Genomic DNA, 25712 nt, shown 5'->3' with positions numbered 1-25712 from the left:
TTAACTTCACCCTTTTAAACATGTATCAGGGCACTCCGAGGCACGATAGCACAGTTTTATTTTAAGACTCTAAACACAATACACCAGAAAGTTACTCTATTAGATACATTAACCACTTATTATTACAAAAGATCCGCCTGAACAACTAAGAAACCTGCCGAAAAATAGACAAATTATGTAATGTTGATACTTGTTTGCCATTAACAAATTTCCCTTCTAGACGAAAGGTGAAACTTTGTATCTTAATATTTCCCTCAATTATGTAATTTCTATAGGAGTATTTTTACTAGTTTGCAGGGTTCCGTTTTAAATCTACCTCAATTTTTAGTAACACTCTCAACTCTATCACACGTAAATCCGAGATTTACTTTACTGTAGATTAGCTACTATTTATTTATAAAGACCTGACACTTAATCAACAGCCATTTACAAAACACATTTGACCTGTTAAAATGACACCTAATTACATATTCAAACATCATGGACACAAACAGCCAATAACAACCTCAGGATCTCAAAGTGATATGGCCCGACAAGAAAGGATGACACTTTTTAAGCATTCCCCACTTTTCACGTATTAAATTTACGTTTGATTCTCAAGTACTTTGGGTAAGATCTCATCTTCACCTTGGTCCCTTAAATGTCATAAACACAGCACTTTACACATGACCCCTCTCTCCCGTTTTCTGTTTGCTAGAAGCATAAAATAGTATTTCTTCTGAATTTAGTACATATTCCTGTAACGCATACCGTACACACACACTGAGATTTGTGTGGAGTACCTGATACAATATACTTGCCTATCTGTATTTCCTAGGTCTGCAGGTGTCTGTGTTTTGTCAATCATCCCACAAGCGCTAGTTTTATGCTATAAATATACTAAGTGATTAACACACTAATCAATTGCTATATTATTTAGAGATTAAACCTCTGCACATTATAAATCCATATGCATTCGAACTTTTGAATGTTCAGAACGCAGTTGGTTAGAAGGAGAAGGTAATAGCGAAGAGAGCTGGTATTTTTGTTCCTAGGTATGTACATTGTCTCTCTTCTCCTATTCCTCCACTTACTCCTTCCCCACTTCAGAGGGCTGTCTGCGCTGGGACCTTCCTTCCTTGCCCTGGTGAAGTTGTAAATATGGCAAAGGATCAGTGCACATTTGCGGCTAATTGTATTGTTTCCTCCTCCTCCTGCTCCTCTCCGGGTTGAGGCCTGTCACTGAGAAGCCGCTTCGCCTTTCTAATCCCCGAGCTGGAGTAAAGGCGCTGGCCGGCGGGCCTGCGCTCTCCACCGGGCCTGGGCCTGCCGGCAGCCCGGGAGGAACCAATCTCCTCCGCCAAACCCGAGCGAGCAGGAAGGGGGGCTGCGAAATAAACACCTCCGGTTGCCACTTATTCCCCTCTACCCCGGATAACAGCTAATCCCCTCTGCTCCCGGCAGTGCTGGGCCGCCTGGGCTGGGAGGCCCGGCCCGCTGCTGGAGAGGGCAGGGAGGGGAAGGGGAGACAAGGAGGGGGGATTACCTGAGCAAATCGGCGTCTGAATCCAACGAGAATCCGAGAGAGAGGGAGAGAAATCCGCCCCCCTCCCTCCTCAGAGGAGCCGCCGCCGCCGCTGGGCCGCCGCCGCCGCCGCGGAGCAGGAGGAGGAGGGGAGATAATATAACAACAATAATCCGGGCCGGGAGGGGGGCTGGCTCCTCTTCCGTCTCCTCCTCAGTGCAGCGAACATGTAGAGCCGGGGGGTGAGCGGCCGAGACAAATCCCTTCCCCCTGAGCCTGCTTCACAACATCAACACGGGCCGGGCCGGGCCGGGCCGCGCCACGCCGAACCGGTTCCGAGACACACTCCGAGCCGCGGGGGAGCAGGGGGGTGGCCGGGGGGGCAGCGCTGCCAAGGGGCCGCCGCCGCCGCCGCTCCCTCTGTGTGTGCGAGTGCAGGAGGGCGGGGGAGGGGGCAGCCTGGGCACGGTGAGTCGGTACCGAGCGGGGGGGTAAGGGGAAGAGGAGGAGGGGGGGGGGAAGGATCCTGTGTGTGTCTCTCTCGCTCCCTCTCAGAACAAAATGCCGACCGGAAGTGCAGCTGCAGGAATGACTCCCTCCACCGGCGCCAAACACCAACAGCCTCCCCCTTCCCTCCGCTGCCTCCTCCTCGCCCGCTCGCTCCACCAGTGCCGCTTCCGCCGTCGCCACTGCGCTGCTCGGCGCCGCGCCGCTCCCCTCCCAGCGCCGCTGCAGCTGGAGCAGCTCCCTCCGCCTCGCCTCGCCTCGCCTCGCCGCGGCTGGCCTGGCGGCGGCGGGCAGAGCTGAGTCTCCGCTGCGTGGCTGTGTCTGCCCTTCCCCACCCCTTCGGCTGCCGCCTGAGTTTCTCTTTCTTTTCTCTCCCCTTCTGGTGTGCGGAGTGAGACTGGAGTTTACGCTTAGGCCTGCGCTGAGACGAAGGCAGCCAGCGATTTGCGAAGAAGTGACCGCTGAAAAAAACACACGTTTTGGGTTTTATTTTTGTCTTCCCTAAGGATGGCGGGGAGGACTGCAAAATGCCGCCTCGCAGGAGGCAGACCTGAGAGGCGCCTTAACATGAACCCACAAAGGCGGCAGTCCCCCCCCCGCCCCAGCGTGTGAGATGTGTCAGATCTGGGACACTTGCTGGAGCTACTGTTACCGCTAATGTCCGTCTCTGTGGGTGTAAAGAGGCCGTGCCGCAGGAACTGAAACACCCGATGCGGAAAGCGTTGCCGGGGCGAGGGATTTCCAGGTGCACACACCGAACTGGAGTGGCTTTTAAAAACGACCTTTTTGGACGAGCACGGGGGAAAATGCTGATGTTGAGGTGAAGGGTCCTTCGCTGGAGGCTGATGCTCCCCACCGCCACCAGATTTACTGGAAGTATTTTAATTGTGGGTTGCGAAGGAGTGTTTGGAGAAAGAGAATGTCCTAGTCTGAAAGATTTTTCTGGTGTTTCTCCGTACAGGTAAAATTGTGAATAATCATAGCACTGGATAATAGTGAAGAAGTATTTATATCCGATGAATTAACTATGTCTTTTTGTACTCACGTTGTTTTGCTCCTCAGTACTTCGACAAAAATCCCTTGATTTCTAGAGGAAGCCTTGCTTGCCTGTCGACTTCAGGATCCAGCCATACAGTTGGACACAGCTGTAAATACCCTGCGACATATAAACACACCCCTTCAGCTCTGGATGGGTATTATTTGCACAAAAGGATAATATCTTACACCAATGCACTTGAATCTTTCCAAGTCTTAGGATTTCCTGAATAGTGCTGTCTTTAATGCAGATTTCAAATGCCTCTCTCAAGCTTAAACAACTACTAAATTTGTAGCGTTGGATGAATGAAAGTTCGTTTTACAACTGTATGTGCTTTTGTTTGAAAGTACAGAAATGAAGATGGCACTGGAAAATACGGTAATTCAGTACTGGAAATACTAATATCTAATGGGTACATGTTCATGTAAGGTTAATGGAGGCAGAGTAAACCAGGCTCTGGAAAAATGTATTGCGTACCTTTGTTCCAAGTTAACAAAAAAGGTCCCAATCCTATAATTGTTTATGCATTTACAACTTCAAGTTGTCCATTTGAAATAAAGGGAAATAATTGGTGTAGTAAATTAAGTGTGTTCATAAGTCTTTGCGCTTAATTTAATACAGTGCAACTCTGTAACTCAAGGGGGAAATATTTATCTTCTCTTGGTAATAAACTAAAGGTTAATGGACTACCTATTTGGAGTTCACGTACCCATATGTGTGTGGACATACACACCTATTAATTCACAGGAAAACGTGATTCTAAAATGACAAAGTTGGTCCAGGAATACTACTTCAGTCTATGTCTCATTGTTACCAGTTCATGTTGATGGAATCTTTCTGTGATTTTAGTAATTTATTTACATAACAACCTTTTTTTCTTAATTGGCGATTTAGTGTGTAAATAAAATGTAAATACTGAAATTTTCCTTTTCAAATGCCAAATATGGTTTGGCCAGTACAAACATCATGGTAAGACACAACACCTATTTAACTACTGTTTCAGTCAGAATTTTCCATTGAGAATGTCACTAGACCATTTCATGCTTTAAAAATCCCATTCAACTAAAAAAAATTTGTAGAAATGGGTATTTTGCCTGAGTACTATGACGTTATGAAGTGCACAAGAAAACAACTAATTTAAGTGAGTAGTTGTTTTAGAAGGTGGTGGTGTAACACACATGAGCAAACCAGGATTTTTTTTTTCCTTAAGAGAAATTAAATATTTTTTGTTCCATTAGATATTACCATAATCCACTTTGAAAAAGGAAAGATCAAATTCTTCAATTGCATTCAGACAAGCAGTTCCTTGTATTCCTGTTATTGTCAAAGGTCCACTCACAGCAATTTATTGCAGAATGGAGGCTTACTATGTTCCTAAAAAATACTTTAGTACGCATGGGGTTCTTCTCATTATGCCTTAGATGGCTAGAAAAAGGGATAAATCAAGTATTTCAGAATATTACCTGAAAACTTATCAAGATATTTTAAGCCTTATTTCTGTTCCAGGCCTTAGTCATGAGGTAGAGGTAGTCCTAATCTGTATGGGAGGAGCTATGCAGTCACGCAACCCGTACACTGTGCTGAACAAAGCTGGTGGCACTGCGGAGGAGGGCAAAGCTCTCTGAATTCCCCTGACAAACCCACACCTATACAGTCCTGAAAATGAACTGCAAGTTTCAGGGTAAAGCTGTAGAACCTAATCCTACTCCCTTTGATCTCAAGGGAGAATGTGTCTTTTGCCCTAAACAAATGACTGGTCTCCCATAAATCAAAGCTATTTGCACAGTTGGTTATTCTGAGACTCGTTTCTTGTTCTTCAAAGTTGCATTTTAATGCAACTTTAAAAGGCAGGAATTAAAGATCTTCATGCAGACAGTACCATTTTTAAAATGTGTTTCTCAATTTTCACAAAATAAATGGTAAGTTTTAGGTACCTCTCTTGCTGCTGTTTACAACTGCATACTGAGATAAACTTTATACATGCAAAGACAGTATATGTGAGCACACTGTTGAAAATACTGAAGAGACCTCTTTGCCCTCTCCATTCTCATGTTAACTTCCCCGACAGCTACATGTTGTTATTCAGCTTCATAAATTATAGACAGCATGTAATATTACAGTGAAAATACACCTGACACCAATGTTTTCTTAGAGGTTGCTTGTTGTCATTTGATTTTTTTCTATAGAATGAATGAAAAATTTATTGTGCTTTTCCATTTTTGTCTCTTTAAGGGCTGGTATAATATACAGGTACCTGTCATTTGAAGTTGTTAATGGGATGCACAAACATTGTTACGTTTTACCTTTTAGTAATTTATAGGTAGTATGTATTTCTGGGCAGATTTTTAAAATAAATGTGATGTGTCAGTAAAATAAAATATAATCATTATTGTATATTTTTTTCTATTTTTTCAATAATTGGAAAGAACTTTCCTATAAAATGTTGTGAGCTCATTAGCTGAATGTAATATAGTAATGCAATCATTAGCTATCATCCTAAATTTAAGTATTCAAGTTATTTAGAATCTGGTGTTAAGGCTGGACTACAACAGCAAGTAGGAAGAATGTCATAATGAATGCTGTATGACAAGGAATATAAAGTTATGTTTTTGGCATTGACTTTAGTTCACAGGAGGAAATAATAGCACCGTGTAATTCATTCACTGGGGAATATTCATTGTGAGAAGTAAGCAACCTAAATATCAGATGAGGCCTGAGTGGTACAAGTAAAATAAAAAGCCAAGGAAGCCTGCAGATTGAGGAGTAAAATATTTGTATAGTTACTTGCTCTAAGCTTGCAGCTTCATGGTGACTACTGATTTTTTTTTTCTGGTAAGCCAGATGGAGGTAATATTTTTTTCCTTCTTCTAATTATTTAGCATAATTTACCAACAAGAATTTAATATGAAATGAAATAATACTTTTTCATTTTTTCTAAGTGACAAACTTGCACTGTCTCTACCATGTTAAGAATGTGCTTCTGTTTGTATGAAGACACATTATGAATTCTATAGCAAATACATCTTTTAAAATATATACTTGTAAAAAACAGTTCTCTATGGAGGAAAAGTGATGGAAGACAAAGCTCTAGTACTTTCATTTGAATGTTACAGCCAGTTCTTATTATGCAAGGCACTAGGGATTCTGAATAAAGTTAAAAGATAGATAATGTAAAACATGTAATTTACACTATAAAACATATATAATAATAAAACACATTATACAACAGAAAAAGAGGTCAGTGATAGGTTACTCTGCTGGACAAGTAGACTGTCCCAGTATTGTTACATGAGGGCTGTAAGAACAGACGTAATAACAGTTGTTTTTGTAGGGAAGATAAATGATCAGTTATACATTATCATTGAAAGAAATCTGAAATCTGGCTAAAGATGCTCTTTAGGCTCTTTTCCATGGATTCACCATGGGTGAACTTCAGAAATGAAGCAGGTACCATTCCTGCTATAACTTCCTTAGCTTCCCACAAATCCTTTTTCTTAATTTTTCCTTTTTTTTTCTTGTTTTTAATTTGGGCCTTATATAACTCTATCCTTTCAAATGTCTTGTTTTGGATAGGGACCAGGAAAACAACTTACTGTCATGTTTTATAACAGAGATATAGAATTGCATATCAGTTACATAAGAAATCCTGTACAATTTCATACAAGAGTTGAGAGACACTATGGATTATTTTGAGATATAAAGATAAAAACGTTTGGGCAATTTTTTTTTTTCCACTTTATAAGGTGTAAGGGTAAATCAATACAGCTTCATGGGCCAGCAAGTCAATGTGGACATTCATATTCTGGCAAAGGACAGAAGTTAAAAATTGGCCTTAAGGACTGCTGCATTCAGTGCAAGCTGAAAGCCATACTTTCATGGATTAAAGAAATCTGAGAACATCATATCATGCTTAAAATGCCTTGCCACTCCATTTTTAATGAACTTGTCAATAAAAAGATTTAAGGCAGAGACATGATTATCTAAATCATATACGTTAAAAAGCTTCTTGGGCTTTGGCTTTTAAAAACTGCTTCTTCGAAAGAAAGCAGAACTTTTCCATTCTTCAGATATTGAAGTATTAACCATCTCAGCCAAAAGATTCAATGGCTACATATAAACTAAGAGGTTAAACATGCCTGGGACTGTTCTCTGGCATTGAGGTAGCCGCATAATGTTTCATGCCTATATTATTAAACCCTTTTATACTTCAAAAGAGGATAGTCACATGCATCTACTGCCCATTGGGAATGGTTCCTGACTCACACTGCCCATTGGGAATGGTTCCTGACTCACACTAACTCCCAAACTGTGCCTAGGGAATTGTTTGGGAAAGTGCTAGCTGGCATGCTTTTAGCCTGTGCCAAGGTCTGTTCGAACACTTTAACACACAACTTTTAGACAAATTATTTCTAATGTCTGTGAATGTTTTGTGGTGGTTCCATTTACATTGCATTTTATAGACACATGTAAAGCAGTCTCCTTGGAGTGATTAGCCAAAAGGAAGCTAAGAGGGAACTGTGGTCCCCCACCTAGAGATAAATCACGTTCATATTTCCAATTAATTCTTTATTGAAGCAATTAGTCACCTGATTTTTTAATCAAAAACCTGATAAAAGAAAGTTGATTGAAATTTGGCTATCAAGTTAGCTATTTCTTCATGTGAAGACATTTTAGAAAGTCCTATACAGTGGCTAAAACAGCCTTCTAACCTGCAGAAGATGTCCGTTTTTCTTTTAGACATCCTGTGGCCCTTATGAAAGGATGTTACAGTGAGAACAGGAACAGAAAACACACATTGTGCAATAAAATGAAACAAACATAAGTAACTTTTGCACTCCTTTAAATTATGGCTGCTATCAATTTGTAATGAAAATAACTTTTAAAGTGTAATTTATAGATTTTAAGATAAGAATGGAAAAGGAGTAAGGATAAATAAAACATCATTGGGTATGTTCTGAATGCTGATATTCATCTTACAACTTCTTTTTTAAAAAAAAAAAAAATTATTCCACTTTGTAACTGGACACGTATTGGCAATTTGCTTCTCAGTGTGGCCATAGGGACAAACATCAGTCCATCTACTTTGTCAGCACTTCAGAAGATGTGTGGGTGCTCCATTAGTGAGCCAGAAAGCAGTATTAACTTGTCACAGATTTAACTTCTCACAGACTTGCAATGCCATGCATTCTGAAGCACAAAGCCTTTTAAATTTGTTTTTTAACTTTTGACGGGGACAATAAGTGGTCCAGAAAATTGAATTGTTGACCTGGAGAAGCTGCCTAGGCTTTTACAGTGCAATTAAATACAAATAAATATCTCTGCCTCGGTGGTGCAACTCAGTTGCAATAGGAAAAAAAAAAAGACTGAAAGAAGAATATACCTTTTAGGAATGGTTAGCATGGAATTCTCAAATATCTGTTAACTTAAAAATCAAGTCAAAATTATCTATTTATGAAAAACGTCCTTTTCTGTATCATGATGTATTTAAATTCTAGTTTTTGATGTTTAAATTTCTGTATTTGTCCTCCCACTGTTTTAAAATACCTACAGGACTTCCCTCAGGTTCCCTAAACATAGTTCATCTTTGAAGAGAAGAACAGCATAGAAAATCTTGGCCTAAGAGGTATATATTTGGAGTAATAACAGGATAAGCATGAACAGTTTTCTTAAAGTTTATAGGTAAGTGGAAATTATTTACAAATCTTTACTATAATCATAGAACACTAGTGTGCACAGCATTGTTAATTTATGTTAATTTATAGTTTTGAGTTACTATTGAACAATTTGTAGACTTGCCAACTTTCTCTACTGTATTCCCAGTAAAGATTGCAATCCAGTGCAAGTACTCATATCGAAGATGATATAGTGACTCTCCTGAAGAGGCTGCAATATGTATACCTGTGCTTTTGCTAGTACATTTTCCACGCAGGGTTCAATTCATTAAGGTGGCCTGTTATCCATAATACTGCTGTCAGATAAAACATATTACAGCTAGTTATCATACATAGTGCTCTTTAAAATCACTGTAAGAAGTAGTTAAACTTTCTGGAAAAAGAACAGCCTCCACGAGAACATGGGTACATGTCACCACCCAAAACAAATACACATGTGGGTGGCGCATGTTTTGTTGGATATTTGAGGATAGGCATGTGTGAGAAAAAAGATGTAAAATGCCGTAGAAACAGATGCAGAGAAGACACAGAAACCCGTACACAGGCCTGAGCAATCACTGGGAATGTAGCTCTAAGAAAAACGGAGCAAGAGAGATTCAAGATGACTATCAACCAAAAAGGACTTGGAACTTTGAGTGAAATTTTCCCAGGGTTTCAGACGAAAAGAACGTATGCACAATCTTTACAGAGTGCATCAAAACATCTGATGCCATCATGTATTTTTTCTGACAGAGACAATGCACTAGCCATTCAAGTCAAAGCAGGTAAAAATACATTTCCGATTTTAAAGACAGTTGCCTTCTAAACAGATCCATAAATTACAATAACCTGGCAGCATTCAAAATAGGAATTTTCCTGACAGGACAATATATATACATGTGTCATAAAATATTTTTAATACTTCAATTCACTAGATTTTTTTCCTGAACTTACTAATTATTCATAACTTCCATAGTTCCATTGCTGTTTCCCCTCATTTCCAGACTTAAGTCAGTCTTGTGTTTACTCCAGACTATACACTAGTGATCACTCTCTTCTGGACAAAGTGCTTGTTTTTCCTGCATTTCCTTGGGCAATGTTTATCTTTTCTCTGCCATTAGATTGTGCTTTCCCTAATATTTTGGATTGTTTCCTTCTTACTTGCTCCCAAAGGTAGAGGCAACATATAAAAGCCTTTGCTTTCCTTCTTTTCCTATTTTTCTTCTTCATTGGCAAATATAATCCAAAATACCAATTTCTGGCTGTTTCTCTTAAAGAATCCACTGGCTTAAAAGATGATCTCTCTATAAGCAATGATCTTACTGGTTTTATTGTCTCTGGTAATCATGTTTACAGGCTATCCAAATGCTTATAGAGGCAAAAGAAGAATGTACTGTGTCTTTGAGTAGATGGTGAACGTAAAACTTGCTTTGGTGGGTATGCCATTTTAATACTATAGAAAAGGTATTTGTGTTTGAATAATGTTTGGATAAAAAAGTCAATTAAATAAGGAATAATCTGTTGGTAAAGAGATTAATTGTAAAACCCATGCTATAAAATTTATATTTAAAATATAGTATAGCATAAAAATTACATACTGTTTCACAAAAATTGTTATGTACATGCAGACTTGAAAATACTATCTATTTCCAATTTTTTCACACCTAGTTTCAGAAATTTCATTTAGACTATAGAGTGAAAATGTTGCATTTCTTTTTTTTATTTAAAATGTAAATGTTTTGTTGTGTTTATGATTGTCTGTGAATAACTTAGCATATTGTTTATCGTAGGAAAATTTGGATTTTGCCTTGTAATCTTCAGAAGTACTGAAGATGACTGTCCAGCCTAGGGGCACGTTAAGTAGAGATGTACGGGCTACGTATTTTGATGTTACCTTCATCTCAGTTTTCCTTAAGAATGCAGTTTAATGAAAACTTGGTCATCTAAACAAGTACTAATAGAAGTTTGAGGTGTTTGTTTTGTTTTTAAAAAACTAGATTCATAAAGGTAAATGCAGCTTTTTCTAGTCCATTTGGATTTTGAATGGGAAGCGTCAGGTTTTATTTTACAGTTAGTCATGATAAGCTTATGATCCCCTTATTATTCTAAATCTTCTCATTAATACCAGCTAGAACTTGAAAAGTGAGAAAAATGCTTAGTATTCCTATATTGTTGATGATTAACTGCAAAATATAACATGGCCTATGGGGGAAGGAGTGTCACATACATATTTCATAGCCTGTCTGTGAGGCTTTGTTTCATTATTATGAACATTGTGTTACATAGCATTCTGATGACCTTCATAGTGTTATGAAGTTAGTATAAAACTGCATAATTGTTGAACATTCAAGATCTATCAAACTTATTATCCTTAGCAGTTACTTACACATTTTTTCTCCTTCTCACTCCTTTAATAATCTTCCCTCCCAACAATAAAAACAAATGTGTATATTTGAATGAAGATTTTTCTTACCAGGCCTCTACCAGCTTTGCCCTCTTCTAAAAGCAGTTCAGAGATGTCTATATGAGCCTTCTTTATGGCTGGTATTCTTCACATGTAATAGATGTAATTTGTCCAGTTCCCCAAAATTTCATTCAAAATGCTATATACTGATGCCAAAATGCCTGAAATAGAAAATTTGACATGTAATTTCAGGGAAATTATCAAGATGTAATAATCTGGCTATAGGAATACAACCACATGTTTAGGTAGCTGTAGAATAATAGCTAAGTATTGTCCTTAGGAATATGTTTTCATCTGCAGAAATTTAAAGGACAAGTTCTTAGAACCATGTATGTACCAAGCAAAAAGTTACAGTACTATTAATCCAATAGGTTTCCTCCACACTTCAAGCATACTGCAACTTTTTCTTAATTAAATGCTATTTTTGATTATGTGTTCATGTAGAGCTCAAGAAAGGTTCTGGATTGCTAGCTTAATGCACTGGAGTCCTTATTTATCCACAAAAACAAACAGCGCAGAAACAATGATTAAAGCAAACTTCCTGGTGGTGTTTCACTGGTGCGCCCCAGAGAGACCACCATTAAGGTTATAATGTAGTTCAATCTCTTCTACCTTTCTCTTGAGTATGGGGACTCTCCATATATACCATGTTACCACAGTATTACTGCTTATACTACTCAGCTGGTACTTAGGAGTAATTGGGCAGACAAGAAATGTTCTTATTAATCATACAGAAGAAAATAAGTTAAAAAAATTAATTTGGCTTCCCAAAGACAATACCCCTCCTATTCACCTCATTTTATGCTCCTAATTTGTTTATTCTCTGTGTTTTTGGTTTGCCTTTAAGTCTCAAGAGTTTCTCAGAGGAAGTGGGCTTGGCATTTTATAGTTGCCTGGGAAGAACTGCACATGCTTATGATTCTACAGAAATATTTTTAGTATGATGGAAAGCTCTCTTATGTTTATCACTACTAGCTGCTCTTAAACCAGCTACTTCACGAACATTTTAAGTGCCCTTAATTTCCTTCTGTCTAGGTGCAGATCAGAGAACCCAGTTCCTCACTTTCTTGAGAAATTCTTATGGGCATCTAAATCAAAGATGCCACAGTATAGTCGGTTAATAGCAAAAAGTATTTTTTATATACACTGACTTTTTAAATCGACCCTAAAGAACACAATCAATATATCTAAGATACTCCAAAACATTGGTGTAATCAGATGTCTGGAGAAGCCTTCAATGCCTGTGGTGGGTCTCAGCCACACAGCCCCCGGTTCTCAAACACTTTGTATGAAATCTGACCGAGTTACTTGCTCAGGACTCCCCTTAGCCAAGCCTGTTTATTACACCTCTTCTACTGAATAGCTTTTGGCCCAGTACGCCAGATTATATTATTATTTGCACTAAAGAAAGCCACTGGACTCCTGACTGAGTGGCCGCCCGGGCTGCCCCCGCGGGGGCCGCTTCCCGCGCCTTTGTCACTCCAAACCCCTTCTCCCATCACCGCTCCCGTGTCCTCCCCTTCTTCTTTCCTCCCAGTCCCGTTCAGGTGAACGAGGCCTGTTTTGAGCAGCCACTGCGCCAGTGAGGAGGAAAGCTCTGGTGATACTGGAAGGAGGAATCAAAGTGTCTCTAAAAGCTCCTTAAAGCGCCCTGCCAGCCCCAAACACGCTACCGGGATGCCGCCTCGCCTCCTCCCTCAAACCAGGCTGAGTGGAACTTGCCCATGCAGGAGAAAGGAGAGAGGTGCCCTCAGAATTTTACCTCAGGTTCACCTCTTTTAATTCATAGATCTGCTCCTCGTACTTTATAATGACTGCTTATAGCTCTCCTTTTGAAATTTTGTCATTAATTTTATAGCGAATAACTAAGAATGTGTAAGTAGATTCCCTCCTCTCCGGATAATGGAACAGTCCGCTGAGTTCCTCGGCGCCGACGCTCGACTTTTTAACTCCTTTTCTGCCAAATGCCAGCTTCCCCTGTAGTGGGTTATTTCTTTCAGAGAGTTGGATCCTTTCTCAAGCTCTGCCACACTTAAACAGCACAGACAGGTCAGGGTTGTAAGAACTGTCTCATATAGACAATGAGAAATGAGGGAAGGGACTACTGATTCTGAAGATGGACTTAAATGCCATCAGGTAAAGTCATCCAATGTGTTTTCTTCTTAGAAAGTGTTGTGGAAATATGTGATAATGCTTAAATGCTGATCGGGTAAACTGATTTTTTCTTTCTTTTTAAAGTTTTCCAGTACAGAACTTTGTAGACCCTGGGTGGCGCCTACTTGCCGCCCCAGGTCAGCAATCTCCTCGCCCCTTGAGATCGTCCATTGCCCTCAGTCAGTGGACAGCAGTTGTTCCTCTCAGGTGAGCTAAGTTACCTTTCAGAAACAACTTTTTTTTCTTTTGAGCAATAACTGGAGACACAGAGGTGTCCTGACCTGAGACCTGAGGTCTTAACCTGCATTTCTCAATGTGTCTATGTCTAAGTGTCTATGGTAAGGATGGTATGGATTTTGATATACAGTCTTTCCCAATTGCAATTGCTGGGGTATTAAATAAAATTGTAGTAAATGTACTTACTTTTTAAAATAATGTAATGTGAGTGGTGATTTAGGTCAAATTTCTGTTTCCTCAACTATTTGTCCATTTCTCTATTCCTGCTTCTCCTCAACTTCAAGTGGCAATTCAATCCCTCAAAAAGCTTCAGTTATCCTAAATAAAAGCGTGTAAAAAACCTATCAACTTCTTCTCAGTTCTTAGCCTCATCAGTCTCTTGGCTGTATTGAACACTAGAAACCTCATTTCCCTTCCTCAGATTGTCTCCTGGGTTCACAGCACTGGATCTCTTTGGAGTTTTCCCTGACCTTAATGGCTGCAATTAAATGTTTTTCTTTCATCCTTGTCTGTCTTTCTTTTCCATCTTTGACATCTTTTCCAGATCAGGGTTCCTTCTTTGGACCACTCTTTTGCTTTCCATTCTCTTTTATTCTCTAATTCCCACAGGATAATGCTCTGAACCATACTGAACCGTACGGTAAGAGCCATTTACATTTTTTAGGAAGAAAGGGAGGCATATAGCTTAAAGTAAATGCAGAAGAAAATTGTTACTTTTACTCCAAGATATTAAGGTTATTAGGCATGTGTTGGTAGCAGGGAACATGTGGAAAGAGTTCTGGTAGAAGAACTTCTGCAATAAGTTCGTGTCCCCTGAGCTAGTGCAGGAGAGCTTTTTCCAGAAGCCTCCTAAGTTATATGAATAGATGTATGAATTGCAGCTCCTAGACGGCTTAAGGCCAAGCAAGGTGAGTTACTTGTGCTGGTGTCTGACAATTCATGAATATTGGTATCATATTTCCTATAGCAAACTAGGCATTAGAATATTTAAATTTATTACAGCTGTATAACTTCTTGTCTGAAAAGTGTTTTGCACATTTGGTTTATATTTCAACATTAGGCCTAGTTTTCTAATCTAGAAAGCACACATGGTGTACAACTGTAACCACAACCCTTAAAAGTAAAAAGAGAAGGAAAACATTTTGCAAAATAACAACAATAAATTGCAAGATTTTGTTTAATACAATGCATATGAGAAATGTCTGCTTTTGCTTAGAGAACTTGGGCAAGTTTTAGAAAAAGGGTAAACTAGGGTACTGTATGCACTCACCAAATTTTGTTGTTTGCTTCTCTTCAGTCAAAGTAGAGCTTTCCTTTTCATATGAGGAAGTGTTGGGAGCACTGGTAACTTTTGAAGTGGTGATTGATTCTGTTGACGTCCTGATCCCCTCTCCAGTTAGACTCCAGAAAGGACCTCTTTACTGTCACACTACAGCCTTGCAGATGGCTCTGATTCTTTGGGGGTTTTTTTGTTTGTTTTGTTTTCTTTTCTTTTCTTTTTGGTTAAAATCCACAGTTTGTTTTTTGTCCTTCAGAAATAAACAAGGAGATAATATAAAACCTTTGTTTCTACTCTGGCTTCGGTCTTTCAGAACAGCCATAAGCCTTTCCTTGTAGGAGGCACCTTGGCTGCCTTTAGTTGATATTTAAGATTGTCCATACTAATGCTTTTTTGCAGTGCTTTAAACTGAATGCCCCTCATGGCATCCATCAGCTTCCATCTTGTTCTCCTGTCAAGAAATTCAGTATTAGGATTATATTTACAAGAATTGTATTTAGTATGGAAATACATAGGTAGGTCAGAAAAAGAACTCTATATTGACATGTGAAGAGAGAAATGGCACCCTTTAATAGTTGAAATCTAGTTTGGAAGCATGTACACTAAAATACCCCAGCCCCAGTAAAATTTTCTGAGTAATTACTATGTCCCTCTAATGTCCCTGAAAACATCAATATAGCTTTTAAATTTTAGCCCTATTGGATATAAAACTTGTCGTGGAACCCAGTTTTTCCTTTACCACTTTGTTAGTTACTGCTTTAAAGTTGCAAAACGGGAAAGAAGTGTTAGAAGTCTTCCTCTATTCTTTGAATTTTTACCCCAAAGACATGTTTTTCCATTAGCGTCTTCTTCTTGTCCTTGTTTCAGGGGTCGAGCAAATTATGTCCAGTTGTTTTATTTCCCTAAAATAATCACACCAGTTTTGTGGCTCGTTAAGTTACAAGAAACCCATTATTTGTAGTGAATGTTTACTCCGAATAACAGTTAGGGAATGGTTTCTAATATTTAACTTCTGTCATGGTTTAACCCCAGCCGGCAACACAGCCCCACACAGCCGCTCGCTCACTCCCCCCCGGTGGGATGAAGGAGAGAATTAGAAGAGTAAAAGTGAGAAAACTCATAGGTTGGGATGAAGACAGTTTAATGTGTGCTGCGCACACAAGCAAAGCAAAGCAAGGCATTCATTCGCTACTTCCCATGGTCAGGCAGGTGTTCCGCCATCTTCAGGAAAGCAGGGCTCCATCACACGTAAGGGTTACTTGGGAAGACAAACGCCATCACTCTGAATGTCCCCCACTTCCTTCTTCTTCCCCCAGCTTTGTATGCTGAGCATGACGTCATATGGTATAGAATATCCCTTCGGTCAGTTGGGGTCAGCTGTCCCAGCTGTGTCCCCTCCCAACTTCTTGTGCACCTGGCAGAGCATGGGAAGCTGAAAAGTCCTTGATTTAGTGTAAGCTTTACTTAGCAACAACTAAAATATCCCTGTGTTATCAACACTGTTTCCAGCACAAACCCAAAACATAGCCCTGTGCTAGCTACTATGAAGAAAATTAACTCTACCCCAGCCACAACCAGCACAACCTCCAAGCGTGGAATTTATGGCATTCAAAAATATGCTGATCGTTTCAGTCCAAAATGGTAAAAGGTTAAGAAAGGTGACATAGCCAGAGCCGTTGGGCCGTTTTTTGAACATCTCTAATCTAACGTTGAGTTCAGTCTCCTGTCTGAGAGTTGATTGATCTCAGGCCATAAAGATTCAGATAGAGCAGGGAATGTGAAATCCATCGGCTGGGGCGTTCAGCCAAGAACCTGCTTTCACACTCCCGACGTTCCGACACGTTACGTGGATGTCTGTGGAAGGTGAGGGGGGCGAGCCGCCTGCCGAGCGCGGTCCACGGCACCGGGGCCGAGCGGCAGCGGCGCTGGGTCCGCCGGCCCGCGGCCCCCGCCCGGCCTTCCAGCGCCTTCGGCCTGTTCCCGCTAGGTGGTGACAGAGGAACAGCTGCGGCGTCCCTGTTCGCAGCAGAGCGGGTCTGTCTCCCGTGGGCTGACAAAAAGCAGTGCGTACTCAGCCCTGCATCGTCTCGTGGGTGTAAGCGGGCAATTAGAAGTACTTTCAAACAAACTTCTTCCCCGTTTTGTAGGAAGCACGTTCTATGGTCAGATTATAAAGAAGGATGAACTTTATCAAGAGAGAGGAGGTATTTGAGTCTGAGTAATTAATGTGTAAATATGTGCGGCGATAATACTACTGTGCAACACTTAGTAGGACACTTTGGAGGAAGATGTATTTTAGCATTCTGACGTTCTCGATGGTACCAGTCTCGATGGCACCAGAAAGATTGGCTTAATTCAGCACATAGCAATCTATCAATCCATATGGCATAAATGATTCTGTAGAAGGCCTTAATTTATATCGGAGAGACGAGTGTGTGGAACTGCTTTTCGTGCAGGGACTTGGGTACGTAAAGACAGCAGCAGAAGTAGGAGCTATGAATGTACTTAGAAAGACAGGTACTTGTATCAAAAAATACATGATAGAAACATTAGGCAACTAGATGTTACAGAGCTGTGGGAAAGTAATGGTAACAATATGGAAAGTAACTGGTAACTATTCAAAGTCTCACACTTCTTTCTCACATGTGGAACTTAAGTTTCTTTAAAATAAACAGGCAAAAGTCCTCTTCACTTGAGCAGTTTTATACGTGTGGGCTGCTTACAGAAGATTTACTCCACAGCTCTTACTCCCCACTAGTTTTCCTGCTTCTTCCTCTGATCCTCTATGTGTTTTCTAAGTGCTTATTCTCAAGGCCTGGTACTTCTAAAAGGGTGTGGGTTATCTGAGGTGCAGGCTACACCCATGAAAATATAACATATGGTACATAGGAGCACTGAATAATAAAGTTAGTTTGGAAAGCTTAGGTTTGGGGCCAGAAAGACAATCTTGCATCTAAGTAAATCAGCCAAGTAGAGGAGAAATCTCTAAATACAGGCTGAAATTGAGAACTTATCATAGTCAAAGGGCACTGTCACCATTGTTGTCTCTGAGACAAGGGTATCATTCATAATATTTTCTAAAAAAAAAATCTGAGAAATTTTACAAACCACTGGCAAGAACATCTGAGATGCTACACTGCTGTAGTTCAGTGCCTCTAAAATCAGTCAGGTTTTATTCCTACTTTGACTTGCTCTGGTTGAAACACAAATCTGAATCCTGTCAACAAACTGATGGAGACATTAATTTTCCTTCCTATCCCATAAGGCCTCAAGAATAGCTAATATTTATGCTGCTACATCTGTATTTATGTAATATTTATGTTTATAATACCATTTGTGAGAAGTATATACTAAATTTGTAAACTAGTTTAAGCCTAAACTGAATATTTTAATAATTAAACAATAGGTAACTCTGAACTCAACATGCTTCAAAAACTCAACATGCAACAACTTCAAAAAATTAACAGTGGTGAGAAAACTAGAATTAAGTATATGCCACAAAGTTAGTATTTTTTTGCTATTATAATCACTTACAATTAGGTTATCTGGAAGACTTTTGTTTAGATAGAAGATCAGACTTTGTAATATTTTAGTTTTCATTATCTTGCCTACAGAAAAGTTAAAAACATCTGAAAAGGTTTCACAGAAAATTTTACATTTTCAGCATACTGTTATTTGAAAATCAGTATGTTTATCATTCCAGAATTAGGTATACACACAAAATTACTGCTATTTTAATTAATGCTTTCTATAGATAACATTTTATCTGTGACTCTAAACCAGATTTTTAAAGGTTTGTTAATCATTAGGAAGAAGTTTTTACAGAAAGGCTAAGTGAATTGCTTAGAGTGGTTAAACAAATAATAGCTTAACTCCCTACACTGAAAAATTTAAATTGGGCTTTGCAATTTGCCTTGTCAGCATCCAGTTTTATTTTCTGAAATATTAACAATTGTTGAAAACATCCTGGTACAAGTTGTTGCTTTTAGAAATAGTCAGGAAGTGAGACATTTTAGGAAATGAGAGATTTTCCAGTATGTATTGTTTTGTTATCAGTATGATTATTAACATCAGATACCGACACATGCTGTCTGAACCTTACCAGTTCAGACCGTCCTTTGACTTTCTTGAGAGGTACCTTGATGTTATCCTTCATCCCGTCCTACTGTATCTCTTATGGTTGTTCAAATGTTCTCTTCACAACACTAATAATTATTATCTCATCTTTACAGGCAGTAAAGTGCCTTTTTCTAGAGAAATCTATAAGCATTTTTCTCTACTAGTATTGCCCTGAATAGGACCAGATGACATGGTGATAACGTCTCCATCCTGCCTATACTGTAGCCTCCACTGTTAAAAACACCAATAGAGTTGCATTAGTGGACAGAAAACAAACAAACAAACAAAAATCCCCTACAGACATTTCTTTAAGGTTGTGGCATGTATTTGCTGGAATTTCTACATACAATTTAATTTCCCTTCTTACCTAGACTGATACAAGTGTTTGGACATCAGCTACTGCAGAATGATCCTGTCCACCTTCTTACTCTGGGAACATGTATATTTTAACACATTTTTTCTAATGCCCTACTTAGTTCCCACAGTCATTTCTGCTTCTAATCCAAAGTTGCTGTCTTCATTTTTACAACCTACCGTAGTCCTGCATTTGAGAAAGAGCATTTCAAGACACAGCTAGGTACCCTCCATTAAAAAAATACAGGTAAAATTAACATTCCATAGTCTCATCACTGAAGTAAATGATTTTTGGAACCACAGTTTTAGACATCAGATTTACAAATTTGAAACAGACAGATTTAACATAGCAAAAAAAGTGGAAAACTAAAGCTTACAGCAGGTAGGTTAACAAAGTGGTAAAGCAACAGCATTAAAAAAAGTAGTCACTGTTGAGCAAAGGAGTGATTTTTTCTGTCTTTTAATTATGTGTGTCACCTGCTGCCAGATTTGGGCTTGTGCCAGGACCTAGCTGACATTTGAAAGTATATTTAGTGTAATGTAAGAAAGGGTATAGGAGCATTCTTTATATTAAGAGTGAGGGAGAGGAGGATCCGGGAAGATCACATGTAATAGAAAAATAAAGAGCTGAGATATACCTGGAGTGGTCTAAAAGATTTGTGAAACATGATTTTCCTCTAAAAATCTAAGGTCATGCTTCCCTCTCCACCCGTATTTATCCATGTGTCTATTTTTTTAATGTTTTAATATTGTTTCTACCAATTTCCCTGCAGTGAACATCAGACTTTCTAGGCTGTGGTTGCAGGTATACTGCGCAAATGGTTAATAACAATAATTTCATTTGATGATGATTATGTTGTGATATGGGAATTATGGGAGTTTTACAAGACGAAAAAAGAAAAATTATTTAGAATTTTATCTTGAAAAAAAGCAGGTAATAAAATAATTTCAATTATAGTGATGAAAAGAATGGCTTTACACAAAATTTTACAGAAATGCACTGAGAACCAAGCCTTAGTCAACTGCATTTAGTGGCAAACTTACTAATTGACATGATATTTAAAATTGAGGTTATTTATCATAACAGATAGGAATAGTGCCACTCAGGACTAATAACTAGTTTATGCTCTTCTGCAATGTGATTTAAATCCTGATTTTTAAGACTGGCAAATGCGAATAGTATTTTCTTAAAGTATTCTTACAAATTACACAAATACAACTATGAATTAATTATTCTCATACTGTGGCTATTCTGTTTTACATCTAGCTGACTATTTCCATGAATGAACAACCTCCCTATCATGTTTCTCTCTTAAGTAGACTCAGTACATGCCATTGCACACATAATAATTTTTAAAATAATTCATAGATTCTGATAATCTATTGATTATACAGTATCTTCAGTGATAAACACACACATATTCTTTATTTCCATTTTGAACCAAATCGCTTATTTACTAGTACTTTTGGGTAGCCTTGACATATTAAATTTTTCCATTAAAAAAGAAGAAATGGATTACACTGCAGATAGAGGTGTCTGTAAAATAACTGTGTCGTAGCCTCTCTGTGATATTGCTGAACTGGCCACTGGAGAAAGGACATCCCTTGTTTCAGACCCAGTCACTGTTGTCTGTTGTACAGTGTCACTGTAAAGATTGGAATGTTTTTCCCAACAGCAGTTTGGCTTGGGCAATTTCAAATATCTGGGAGATGTATAATACTGGATTTCTGGTTAGAAACATTCAGCTTTGTGAATGAGAGCCATATTCATGCTACAGTGATTCACTTGTGTCTGATTTTCAACTCTTTATGTGCCTTCCAGTCCTTTAACGTGGGCTTCCCCTCTGTCCTTTCAATGCTTCTTGCTGCCATTGGCACTATCAACTTCTCTTCCTTAACTCCAGGATCTGGCTTATGCATCCATTTCATCTCAACTAATTTCCAGTTTTCTAGGCTGAAGTATGGAATCTGTTTTCTAATCCTCATTCTTGATTGTTAAAAAAATCTAGTGAGTTTGTATGAAAGAGAATATACATGTTGTTGTTTATAATAGTTGTTAGTACAGAATGCCAGCAATCTTTACTGACAAATATGAGAGTCAGAAAACAAGCCCCTCACCCAGAATAGTTTACAGTTTAGATAAACAGCCAAGGGAAGAAAGACTGAATGAGAAAGAACGGGAAAGCAGAACAACTGAGCAGTTCAGTTCAATCCTTATGTTGTTATGCTGTTTGTTCCTATTTTTCTTTTTCTTTTTTTTTCTCCTTAGAAGTTTAAAAATGCAGAGTATTTTGTTTTCTCTTACTAGTTTGTGAACATTTCACTGTGAGGGGATCTGACATTTGTGGGCCTTCAAGGTCCACATAAGGATATTAAAGGTGAAAAAAAATCCTCTTTTTTATATTAGAGAATTTAAAATATTTGTGTAGCAAAAGAAAAGCCAATTTATTTAGCAAGTTATTATTTTGATTTTGGAGGACTAATCTATAGATGTTAGTACACCAGGCAAATCTTGTTTCTACAGATTATTATGGTATTCAAACTTGGGAGTGGAACAACTGTTACTTTAGTGTTCACTATGAGATTCCCATTTTTTCAAACATACTGTTTCAAAGAAACTTTTTTAGGGTTCATGTACACTCCTAAATTGTGTCAGTTTCTGCTAATATAATTTAGAGCAGATGCATTCTGATATTAGAAAGTGTCTGATATTAGAAACAGTCTACAATTGTCTTAAGGCATCATTTAGAGTCTGTGCTGTGCCCCAAATGGATAAGACTGCAGGTGCTAAGTCCATGGCCAGGACATACTCAAAGGTGTTTCTCTTTAGGGAGGTTTCCATACCACAACTGCTATGTAATCACATCAAAATGATGAAGAAAGCTTCCCCCAGTAAAATCTCAGGGAAGGTTAATGGTGCAAATACTGCCTGCTCTCCTGCAAAGATGAATCACCCAGTGGGCATAGTACAGCCTCAGCTGGAGCAAAGAAGTTTAATTCGCATACTGCATGCCTGCAGTGATGAACAGCCCTCAGAATTTGGAAGAACAATGTGTTGTGTCTATTACGCAGGAAAAAGCTTATCTGGAAATTGTATTGTTACATTTTAGTAGCTACTATGGACAGTGTGATTCCTCTCTATTCTGATAAACAAAAGAGCTTGTCAAAAGCTAACATACTGCTTTAATTTCTATTTCACTGGCTAAGTGCATATCCTGCTAGGGAATCTTATGGATCGAAATGTGAATTTTCAGAGAAATTTCTTGCTCACAGTTCTGCAACTATTTCATTTTCCTAAGTTTCCCTAGGACTCTGAGTAACTTTTGCTTCAGGCATAACAGATGTACTGTGCTATTATTACCAAATCATATTATTTACCTCCTAGAATGTTCATAAATGATTCATTGAACAAGACACAAAACCAAATACATTAAAATGAACAATACATTAAAATAACGTTCAAGTGAAGGTGCACTTCCCACAAAGGATACATTCTAAATTATATTAATTACGTATCTTACTAAAACAGTGATTAAAGGAACCCTCAAAAAGAAACAATGGGCTTAAAAGGTTTTCTTGTTTGGCTGTAAATGATCTTAAGGGAAATTAAATGAAAGTGTAAGGAGACTTTTGAAATTGTACCAGCCAGTCCATTCATTGTTGCTGATATATTTTAGAATTACAGGTCTATAAAAAAACTTCAAAATATTTTTTTTCCTAAGGGAACAACATCATAATAATATAAATATATTTTGATGCTGGGATAGGTATTTGGTGATAGGCTAATAATGACATTACTATGGCTTGACATCTTCCCGGCATTATTGAGCTGTTGAAAAATTGTGCATCTGATTTGCAAAAGACATTTTCTCATTTTAAAATAGTTCTATTACCCTTAATCTTAATAATTTTTTTAATGTGGATGATTTGTTTTAGTGTTATGAGTTTGCCAGGTTTAAAAAACATGCTAACATTTTGCACTGTTTAGAAACCTAGTCAGTAAAGCACCCATTTGTGCAGCAAGAACAAAAACAAATTAAGCAGATAAAAACTACTGTAAAAGATTAATTAAATTAAATTTAATACAAATAGGTCTGAGCTTATATTTTATTTACAAACTACCACATTAAGTAATTTCTTCTAGTACAGTATACTTAGGCAAAAAGTATCAAAGAGCTGGAAATCTTATTACCTTATCAAGATTGTGATCTCTTTGGCCTAGCAGTAACTTCATAGGATAAGTCTCATGACTGAAATATGAATATAGAATGTAAAACCTTATTAGGAAGGACAGACAGAAGAAGTGGAATAAGATACTACTCCATATATTGAGGCATACATGCTTGCTCTGAGAGGCAGGATCTGTCAGGAGATAAACCTGTTTAAAGTCCATAGTGGCAACAAAAGAGAAGAATAACAAAGGTGCTTTCATGGTTAGTCAAATATAAAACATCAATCCAAGGCGATGAGGCAGATGAAATCATTTCAGACTAGGCTGAACTTTGGTAGAAGTACAGCATGTAGCAGGATGCAAAGTATGAACAAGTTCTGGGAACACACTGGCCAAATTTTTTATTGTGACAGTAAGAGGGAAAACAAGGGAAGTGCATCTGACATTGAAATCATGGGTATAGAGTTGTTTGAGAATTTGAAGATGAAAAGCAACATTAATGAATGTGGTAGCGAAATTATAGAATTCATGATTCCTAGGAAGATAATAAAAATACCATTAGTAAACAAAATCCCATAGGAAAGGATTCTAATGGAAAAAAGAGCCCAGGAATCCCAGCAGATACTTAGGAAAAAAAAAAAAATTAAGGCATAAATGAGAAATATTTCAAAGTGAAGGAGGTTGGAATAATAAAATGCGAAATGCAGGGTGGAGAATGACAAATTTGTAAAGAAATATCAGGGAGTACTAGCAGCTATCATGAATATCTATATTGTGCTACTGTACAATAATCAAGCACAATTTTTAAACACTTAAATAAGAATATTGTCAGTAACATATGAAATATTATGTCCACTGTACTTGAAACAGGTAAAGCCTAAACTGGAGTATTTTGTTCAATTTTGATCACTGTAGTTCAAGAAAGTTTTGGACAACTGGAGAAAAGCTACAAAGGATCTATGAGAATAACCTGCTGGAAAACATGACCCACCTGACAACTTTGAATGAATTCAGGCTGTTCAGCCAAAGGAAGGAAGGCTTGAGGAAGCTCTCAGAACTGTGTTCAAATATGCAAAGTGTATCTCAAAATGGCAGGGGGAAGACCAGTGTTTGCTCTGGGTGGGATAAGAAATAACAGCTCAGTTTGCAGGAAGGAAGATTTACATTAAGCATTAGAGAAAAAAAAAAAAGCCGGTATTTTCACACTCAGGTAGTTAAATACTGAAGTAGATGGCAGAATCTTTGTTACTGAAGGTTTAAGTACAGGTGCTGTGAATAGTCTAGATCTTGTCTTTGGGCAAGAGAATGGACTAATTGAGTTTTCTTTCAATTCTTTATGATTCTTAGATTTTACATCTACTTTACAGAATGAAGTCAGCTGTGAGAAGAAGGTACAGAGTAGAGGCAAGGTAAATAAACACAGTTTTTATCTGAATGATTCTTCTCTATTAATGCAGGTAGAGTTTTGCATTGTGATTTTAAAAGTGGAAGACATGCATTTTTAGGTTCCAGCCAGAATGTAATTTTGCAAGAAAGAATATAAAAAAATTTTATCTCTCTAATGAGACATTGATGATGAACGTGTTTTTTTGTAATAATTCATTGTATTCTGGAGCTAATGGGATTTGTATTGGAAGTATTTCCTGTATATCCACAGTAATATAAGGAAGGTAAAGCCAAAATTCTTTCTCAAGGAGGACTGATTTGATCTAGTCTTTTGATTTAAAACCCTTCAGATTATACCTATTGTGAAATGATTTATTTCTAGTGAATCTTCATTAGGCAATAGCTGCAGAGCATCACTTGTGGGTCTGATCCCTAGCCACTGCAGTGGCTGTCTTGAGGCTGGTCTTGACTGTGGTACTACATTTAAAATATTAAATCATATTAAATGAAATTTAAAGTATGGAGCTGCAGTCAAGAAGCTCTTTGGCCATTAACACTATGCACATTAGTGAATAATAAATTTTATTGCCTTTTAACTTCTTATTGTTTGTTGTTTGTTTTGTTTTTTTTTTTTCCACAGACTACAGCAAGTCATAGATGATACAAGTCTTTCTCAAGTTGAAAACAGTAAGGAGTTTGCTATCAAAAATTGCTTTTGTTTAATTGAATTGCTTTTGATACTTTCTGCTTTGTTATTATATTTACTTTATTATTCATAAGCTACATTTCAGATATTATAAGAGTGGTGTGATAGCTGTGATGGTTTAAGGATACAAGCAAAGCTGAAATT

General features: G+C 38.1%; 1 protein-coding gene and 1 long non-coding RNA gene across 8 annotated transcripts in view; both read right to left on the bottom strand.

The window, feature by feature from the left end:
• Window positions 1–1998, bottom strand: part of NIPBL (NIPBL cohesin loading factor) — a 160092-nt gene extending 158094 nt beyond the window's left edge. For 2 of the 7 annotated variants that reach the window (XM_075488533.1, XM_075488532.1), the window contains exon 1: window positions 1526–1998. The gene's annotated coding sequence lies outside the window, so the exon portion shown is untranslated. The remainder of the gene's footprint in view (window positions 1–1525) is intronic. The other 5 variants (XM_075488535.1, XM_075488534.1, XM_075488536.1 and 2 more) reach the window with 4 other exon arrangements.
• A 1045-nt stretch (window positions 1999–3043) lies between these two features.
• LOC142402753 (uncharacterized) lies at window positions 3044–12815 on the bottom strand. Its single transcript, XR_012773470.1, has 3 exons — window positions 11956–12815; window positions 11172–11323; window positions 3044–3167 (listed from the first exon to the last, which is right to left on the bottom strand). It is a non-coding gene; the product is annotated as an uncharacterized LOC142402753 (long non-coding RNA).
• Window positions 12816–25712: the final 12897 nt, after the last annotated feature.

This window comes from Mycteria americana, chromosome Z, assembly GCF_035582795.1.
Source record: "Mycteria americana isolate JAX WOST 10 ecotype Jacksonville Zoo and Gardens chromosome Z, USCA_MyAme_1.0, whole genome shotgun sequence".
NCBI lineage: Eukaryota > Metazoa > Chordata > Aves > Ciconiiformes > Ciconiidae > Mycteria > Mycteria americana.
Note: the sequence above shows the minus strand (reverse complement) of the source record. Positions and strands in the feature narration are given on the sequence as shown.